This window comes from Phyllobates terribilis, unplaced genomic scaffold (assembly GCF_046119375.1).
Source record: "Phyllobates terribilis strain yellow unplaced genomic scaffold, ASM4611937v1 Scaffold_12__6_contigs__length_324123572, whole genome shotgun sequence".
In the NCBI taxonomy this organism is placed as follows: domain Eukaryota; kingdom Metazoa; phylum Chordata; class Amphibia; order Anura; family Dendrobatidae; genus Phyllobates; species Phyllobates terribilis.
In genome coordinates this window covers 193,084,991-193,093,581 of record NW_027362772.1, presented here as the reverse complement: position 1 = coordinate 193,093,581, position 8,591 = coordinate 193,084,991, and positions in this window count along the sequence as shown.

Genomic DNA, 8,591 nt, shown 5'->3' with positions numbered 1-8,591 from the left:
CAGTCTACGAGGGATGGGTGAGGATACAGTAGGTGAGGGTAGAGCTGGTCGTGCAGTGGTGTTTACTGCAGGTTGTAGGCTTGTCGGAAGAGGTGGGTCTTCAGGTTCCTTTTGAAGGTTTCCACGGTCGGCGAGAGTCTGATATGTTGGGGTAGAGAGTTCCAGAGTAGGGGGGAAGCACGGGAGAAATCTTGTATACGAGTGTGGGAGGAGGAGATAAGAGGGGAGTAGAGCAGGAGATCTTGTGAGGATCGGAGGTTGCGTGCAGGTAAGTACCGGGAGACTAGGTCACAGATGTATGGGGGAGACAGGTTGTGGATGGCTTTGTATGCCATGGTTAGAGTTTTGAACTGAATTCTCTGGGCAATAGGGAGCCAGTGAAGGGATTGACAGAGAGGAGAGGCCGGGGAATAGCGGGGGGACAGGTGGATTAGTCGAGCAGCAGAGTTTAGGATAGATTGGAGAGGTGCAAGAGTGTTGGAAGGGATGCCACGGAGCAGGAGGTTGCAGTAGTCGAGGCGGGATATGATGAGGGCATGCACTAGTGTTTTTGCAGAGTCTTTGCTGAGGAATGCACGGATCCGGGAGATGTTTTTGAGTTGGAGTCGGCAGGAGGTGGAAAGGGCTTGAATATGTGGCTTGAAGGAGAGATCAGAGTCCAGGGTTACCCCAAGGCAGCGAGCTTGTGGGACTGGGGAGAGTGAACAGCCATTGACGTTGATGGATAGGTCGGATGGGGGATGTGAATGAGAGGGTGGAAAGATGATGAACTCTGTTTTATCCATGTTGAGTTTTAGAAACCTGTCGGAGAAGATATCAGTGATGATCATAAAAAGGATAGAAACCATTGCCAAAGTTATTTTTTTGGTCATACCACTTAAAAAATGAAAGGTGATCAGATAGATGGCGTATTTAGCCCCAAATAGTACCAATGGAAATGTCAATTCACCCCTCCTCAAAAAAAAACCCTTAGGCTATGTGCCCACGATGCAGAAATGCAGGACATTTCTGTATCTCCCTGGCAGAAAAACGCATGCGGATTGTACATGCGGATTGTACATGCGGATTGTACATGCGGATTGTACATGCGGATTGTACCTGCGGATTGTACATGCGGATTGTACATGCGTTTTTCCTGCCAGGGACAAGCGGATGTGAAGCGTTCTTCACATGCATTTCCGCATGCGGGTTGTCAAGAACTTTCCAAGCGATTTTAGCATCACTTGGAAAGTGCTTGTCAACTTGGTCACACTATATAAATCCATGCAAACGGCATGGATTTATATACTGTGACTGAAAGAATGGTAAAAAATAAAAAAATAAATATTTACTTACCTTCTGATGGCCCCTGCAGTCTTTATTCGATGCGTCCTGGCTTGCCAGCAGATCGCGGTACACTGAAGGACCTGCCGTCACATGACTATATGATGTCAGCGCAGGTCCTTCAGTCCACCGCAATCTGCCGGCATGGGAGGACAAGCGCACCGCGGGTCATCAGAAGGTAAGTATAATATTTATTTTTTATTTTATTCTTTTTTTACAGTTTTCTATGGTACCCGGGTCCGGAGGAGAGTCTCCTCTCCTCCAGATCCGGGTACCATCTGCACATTGAAACGCTTGGATTCCGCATGTACAGATCCAGTGATGCGGAATCCAAGCGTTCCAATGAAAGTCAATGGCGGCGAAAACACAGCGCTTCCGCAAAATAATTGGTAGTGCTGCTTTTTTTTTCACAATGATAACCCGCAGCGGAAATTTGCGCAGCATGTGCACAGCACATGCGGATTATCATTGGGGAACATGGCAGGCCTTCTACCAAGCATTTTTTAAGCGTTTCTGCAGCGTTTTTGCCGCTGCCGAAACGCTTAAAAAACGCATCGTGGGGACACAGCCTTTAACTGCACCTTTGACAGTAAAATGATAACTTTAAAGATAGTTTTCAACATATAGCAACACAAAAGCAAATTGTTTAATAAAACATAAAATCATATGAAGTTGGTATCCCTTTCATTGCACTAACCAGTATAAATAGGTAACCTTCCATTTTGAACTGGACAGTGTGCAGAATTGTGGAGTTGCTGTTTTTTCTATTGAATCCCAAAACCACATCGGCAGTAAGCAATTCGCTTTCAGGGCTTGATAAAAAAGGTCATGCATCTACTTTAAAGTAAATGGATGTTTAAAATAATAAAAATAAATGAAACAGCTTATTTTTTTCCTTTTTCTGTGCATTTTAAACTAGGCTAAAAACCTAATTTCTTAAAATACCCCAAGTTTTCCAATCACAAGTGTAGCCAAACCTTACAACACTGCCACTTTTTCTCTCTTCAGTTGACTTGACCCCTTTGAGGAGACTGTGCCATGTTGTGCTCATTTGCTTTTATTCTTTCCTCCCTATTGTCCAAGAGCCTTATCTTTAATTATTTTGAACCAATTTGTTGTAGATTTGAATGATACCATTCATTTTACCATCTAATGTACTGAAAAACAGGAAAAAAAATTAAAAAGTTGCTGCAATGGTGAAAAAAAAAAGCCTTGCAATTCTGCAATTGTTTTTTTGTGGTAAAAGTGACCCAGCAACATGATTCTCCAGATGAGTCCAATTACAGGGATACCAAATTGATATAGTTTTTATAATTATAGTTAAAACAATTCAGAAACAGAAAAAATGTTGTTTATGTTCCCATATTCTAAGACCTGTTTTTGGAGTGCATTGTTTTTATTTCTTTTTATTGAATATTTGAGGAAGTGCTATGGCTGAAAAACAGCAATTTTGGCTTTACAATTCTTTTTTCTTCTTGCAGACTTTTAGGATGCAACTTTTCCACAAATGTTTATTTTTTAGTTTCATAATTTCATTTGAATTGTTATGTTTTATTTTTTCAATAATTTTAAAGACATTTTTTATTACATTTCATTTATTTTTTAAGTTCCCCCTTGAGTCCTTGAATGTTGACTGGTATACTCTAATACTAACATATTGGAATATGTAGTAAAAATCATGATCTTTGGTGTAAAAATTGCCAGCGACAGTACCTTCAGAAGATCCAATGCTGTCATGGTAATGCATTAGCACCATGCAATCACGTTTCAGTGGGCTAGTGCAGTGTGGAACTATTTAAATACCACTGGCTGTGATTGACATCTGCATTAAATGGTTAAACACCAGTATTTGTGCCCTAGGCTCAGCGATCTGACGTTTTACTGGGAGTCTCCTGTGCATTTCAAGAGAGCTGCAAGTATAGTATTAATTTAGAGGGGTTGTCCACTACTTAGGCAACCCCTTCTAATACCTAATATTTTCTACGGGTGAAACATATTGATTGAAAAGGGATTGTCCGAGTAGTGGGTTGAATCTACAACTGAACTGACACCTGAAAATGAATATATCAACTTGAATTTCATGGAACAGCTTACTCTGACCAATTTAAGAACTCTATCAGATTCCACTACAGAGTATTCTAAATTACATGATTATATTTTTTCCAACAGGGTACCTAATCCAGAGTTTTACCCCCTACAGTCACGCAGTCCAGTCGTGGACAATTTGCCATACCTGTTAGGAGAAGAATTTAAAAATCTACATCAAAATAAAAGAACATTTTCAAAAATATCTTACCAGAGGTGAAAATGTCTGCGTTTGATGTCAGCGAGTTACATGTTTGGAAGCCCAGGTACTGGATCTAAATGTGCAGCTAGGAGCATTGCAAACCTTGAGAGGAGTTTATAGCTCACTGAGCTTGCGCAGAACACTCTAGAAAAATTTTAGCCTATATATATATATATATATATATATATATATATATATATATATATATACACGTATATCTCAGTATATCTCTATATATTGTAAGGTGGCTAATGGTTTCATAGTCGATGGGAGGTATGTATCACAGAGATGGCTGTCCTCTGAGATGTAACCCGGAGTGCTTCTTTAATGCATGTAAGCACTAAGGAGACTGTTTGGTGCACCTGGGACCAGATTACAGGTAGCTTGGAGAGCTGGGCGGGTCCAGCTACCCACATACCTCACCTCTGGGTGTGGTTAACAACCTATAAAATGGAGGCCGTTTGTTTGGCACGTGGTCTATGTGTTTGGAGAGAGAAGGTCTCCTTTGTGTTGTATTCTCCAGACCGAGACAGAATACTGGAAGCTACCCAGTCTGTGTGCCCACAGGACTGGCTAAGCAGAGACTTGCTTAAAGGACACTTTACTTTGCTTGCCTGAGCTAAAGGCTGTTTGTATTCCTTTTTGCTCCTGTTTACCCCCCGTCGCACCCAAGTGAGTAAAAACCTTTATATATATATATATATACATATATATATATATATATATATATATAGGCATAAGGTGGCTAATGGTCGCGTAGTCGATTGGGAGGAATGTATAACAGAGATGGCTGGTCTCTGTGATGTAACCTGGTGTATTTTCTCTAGTGCACGCCCACACTAAGAGGACTTACTGGTGCACCTGGGACCGGGTTACGAGTAGTTGTGAAGAGTTGGGTGGGTCTAGCTACCCACATACCTCACCTCTGGGTGTGGTTAGCAGCCTATATAATGAAGGCTTTTGTTTGTCACATGGTCTGTGTTTGGAGGGAGAAGGCCTCCTGTGGGTTGTCTCCAAACTGAGCAGTGTACTGGATATGTACCAATCTATGTAACCACAGGTCCGGTTTACCAGAGTCTTTGCTAAATGGATGGTTTTCTTTGTTTTTGCCTGCCCTGAATGCTGTTTGTTTGCCTTTTACTTTCTGACTGGTTCATGAAGCAAATAAACTTTCTTCTCTGGACATTTAAAGGAACATGCTTCCTGTTTGCCTCACATTGCACCAGAGTGAGTACAATCCTTAATATATATATATATATATATATATATATATATATATATATATATATATATATAGTACAGACCAAAAGTGTGAACACACCTTCTCATTTAAAGATTTTTCTGTATTTTCATGACTATGAAAATTGTACATTCACACTGAAGGCATCAAAACTATAAATTAACACATGTGGAATTATATACTTAACAAAAAAAGTGTAAAAAAACTGAAAATATGTCTTATATTCTAGGTTCTTCAAAGTAGCCACCTTTTGCTTTGATAACTGCTTTGCATACTCTTGGCATTCTCTTGATGAGCTTCAAGAGGTAGTCACCGGAAATGGTATTCACTTCACAGGTGTGCCCTGTCAGGTTTAATAAGTGGGATTTCTTGCCTTATAAATGGGGTTGGGACCATCAGTTGTGTTGTGCAGAAGTCTGGTGGATACATAGCTGATAGTCCTACTGAATAGACTTTTAGAATTTGTATTATGGCGAGAAAAAAGCAGCTAAGTAAAGAAAAACGAGTGGCCATCATTACTTTAAGAAATGAAGGTCAGTAAGTCCAAAAATTGGGAAAACTTTGAAAGTGTCCCCAAATGCAGTTGCAAAAAACATCAAGCGCTACAAAGAAACAGGCTCACATGAGGACCGCCTCAGGAAAGGAAGACCAAGAGTCACCTCTGCTTCTGAGGATAAGTTTATCCGAGTCACCAGCCTCAGAAATCGCAGGTTAACAGCAGCTCAGATTAGAGACCAGGTCAATGCCACACAGAGTTCTAGCAGCAGACACATCTCTACAACAACTGTTAAGAGGAAACTTTGTGCAGCAGGCCTTCATGGTAAAATAGCTGCTAGGAAACCACTGCTAAGGACAGGCAACAAGCAGAAGAGACTTGTTTGGGCTAAAGAACACAAGGAATGGACATTAGACCAGTGGAAATCTGTGCTTTGGTCTGATGAGTCAAAATTTGAGATCTTTGGTTCCAACCACCTTGTCTTTGTGCGACGCAGAAAAGGTGAACGGATGGACTCTACATGCCTGGTTCCCACCATGAAGCATGGAGGAGGAGGTGTGATGGTGTGGGGGTGCTTTGCTGTTGACACTGGGGGATTTATTCAAAATTGAAGGCATACTGAACCAGCATGGCTACCACAGCATCTTGCAGCGGCATGCTATTCCATGCGGTTTGCGTTTAGTTGGACCATCATTTATTTTTCAACAGGACAATGACCTCAAACACACCTCCAGGCTGTGTAAGGGCTATTTGACCAAGAAGGAGAGTGATGGGGTGCTATGCCAGATGACCTAGCCTCCACGGTCACCAGACCTGAACCCAATTGAGATGGTTTGGGGTGAGCTGGACCGCAGAGTGAAGGCAAAGGGGCCAACAAGTGCTAAGCATCTCTGGGAACTCTTTCAAGATTGTTGGAAGACCATTTCCGGTGACTACCTCTTGAAGCTCATCAAGAGAATGCCAAGAGTGTGCAAATCAGTCATCAAAGCAAAAGGTGGCTACTTTGAGGAACCTATCCGCGATATCAAAAACTCAAGTACATGCCCCGATCCACAATTTTTAAAAACAATCCCAAGACATTATTTAGAGGCACACAAGGGTGACCCTAAAGGTACAACAACCTGCGGCATTGACCACGTCTACCTGGGGATTAGAGGGGGCAATGTTAAACAAAAACTATTGCAAAAAGAAACTCGATGGATAACGGTCCTAAACACTGTAGCTCCTCTTGGACTCAACGAGTATGTGAGTTTCAAGTCCTTTTTGGTGTAAAGAACTGGCGGTTGTGTAGTTCATTTTATTTATTTTAGTATCTTCTGTATATGATTTTAACTGCTTTGTTTGTCTTATCTTAGATATTTTTCTGTACCTCAATGCCAACAGCGTCTGTTATATGGGAGTGACGAGTGAGTGTGGATATTAGTGTTGAGCCACCCCCGTAGTGTTCGAGTTCGGTTCGGTTCGTCGAACACCCGTGTGTTCGCCGAACTGTTCGTCGAACTGTTCGTCGAACACCTTCGAACACCGTTAAAACCAATGGCAGGCAAACAAAAACACATAGAAACACATAGAAAACACCTTCAAAGGTGTCCAAAAGCTGACAAACTGCTCAGAAGACACAACTAACACATGGAAAAGTGACAAGTACATATAGTCATGCGAAAAGAAAAGAGGTGGAGGAGTAAAAGGAGGGGGAGACACAGATATAGGCATGTCATGCCCTTCTAAAATCCAAAAAGTGAGAAGCCGAGACGGCCAGTCCGCTCCTGCCCGTGCCACCTCCGTGTCGCCGGGTTTGTGCCAGAGCCGCGGTGAACCCTGACGGCCAGCCCCCCTCTCCCAATACTGGTGCCTGTCCGCTGGTGGGTCGAGAGAGCCCCCCTGTGGTGGAGGCAGCTCTAAGCTTTTTAATTTAAATTGTCCCTCTAATTTGAATGAATACACTTTAAATCCATTTACAAGGATCTATTGGAGGGCAAGTCTCATGCCAGCAGCCGCGTAATTCCAGCTCCAGTAGCGTCCACTAAAGCTGCTGCAGTTAAAAAGCTTTTATAAGGATCGAGCTCGGCTGTCCACCGCAAGGCATCCTAGTGCCAGTCCCAGCCCCTATGCCTTGGGGTGCCTCCTGATGCTCTTCACTAAGTATCCCGTGGTCCCGAAGCATTTCCTTTGAAAAAATTAAGTGTCCAAACTACAGGTGGTGTAGCTTGCTTAACAGCCGGGATAATCCGCTGACTAGCAGACACTGCTACAAGGCACAAAGTATTTCCTGGGCTAGATGCAGTTAAAAATTTGTAAGTAGATACTCTCGTTGGATGCTGAGAAAGCATTCCATAGAGTCTCCTGGCACGCCATATATGATTCTCTTAAAAAGCTTGGGGTAGGGGTCTAGGGGACCCTTTTATAGCCAAAATCACGGCCCTGTATCACAATACGTCACCTAGGCTGAAGATAAATGGAACTGTAGCACCGAGGGCTCGGTTGCTACAGACGTATTGCACCTCACCCAGAGGTGTGATATCTCACTCTCAGATAAGGATGGAGTGTGGATCAGGACCCGACAACTGCATGCATTACACCACATTGCCGTGGGGCAGGGCGACCAATATGCCCCTGAGATGGGCACGACAGTCCCTGTCCCTGGCTGGAGTGGGGGGAGGGAACACTGAGGAAGGGGAACCCTGCAGTGCAGGAGCAGGGAGGAAGCAGTTCCTGGGTGCATTGAGAAGGGAGTATAAAAGGTGGGCACCATCTTAGTTCAGTGCAGAGAAGTCTGAGCAGAAGTGGCAGGGAGCAGGGGCTCTGCATGAGCTCTGCTCCGGAGGCGGGCCTAGTAACAGAGGCCCAGGCCTGCAAGAGGGAGAAGGAAGGAAGAGGAGCGGAGAAGGCTCCAGGAACGAGGAATGAAGGGATCCCAGGGGTGCGGACGGGCGAGTCGCCACCGCACGCCCGAATCCACCTGCGTGGAGGGGTCAGGCCAAAGGGGGAGACCGGTCCCCGAACTAGTGGAGGCAGGAAACGACCCTCAGCTAGAAACCGGAGGCTCTGACATTTTATGTGGCGCAGCCCCTTGCTCCACCCGCTAGGAAGGCACCACATAGGGTCAGGGAAACTGGCGCCAAGTTTACCAAGAGGAGGCCCGAGGCAGCCGGACAGAAGTGTTGGTAAGAAAGGCCAGACAAAGGACACACAAAGGGGGTCCTGTGAAGCGCTCCAAAGTTATCTGGGAGTTGTCTGAGCCCCTC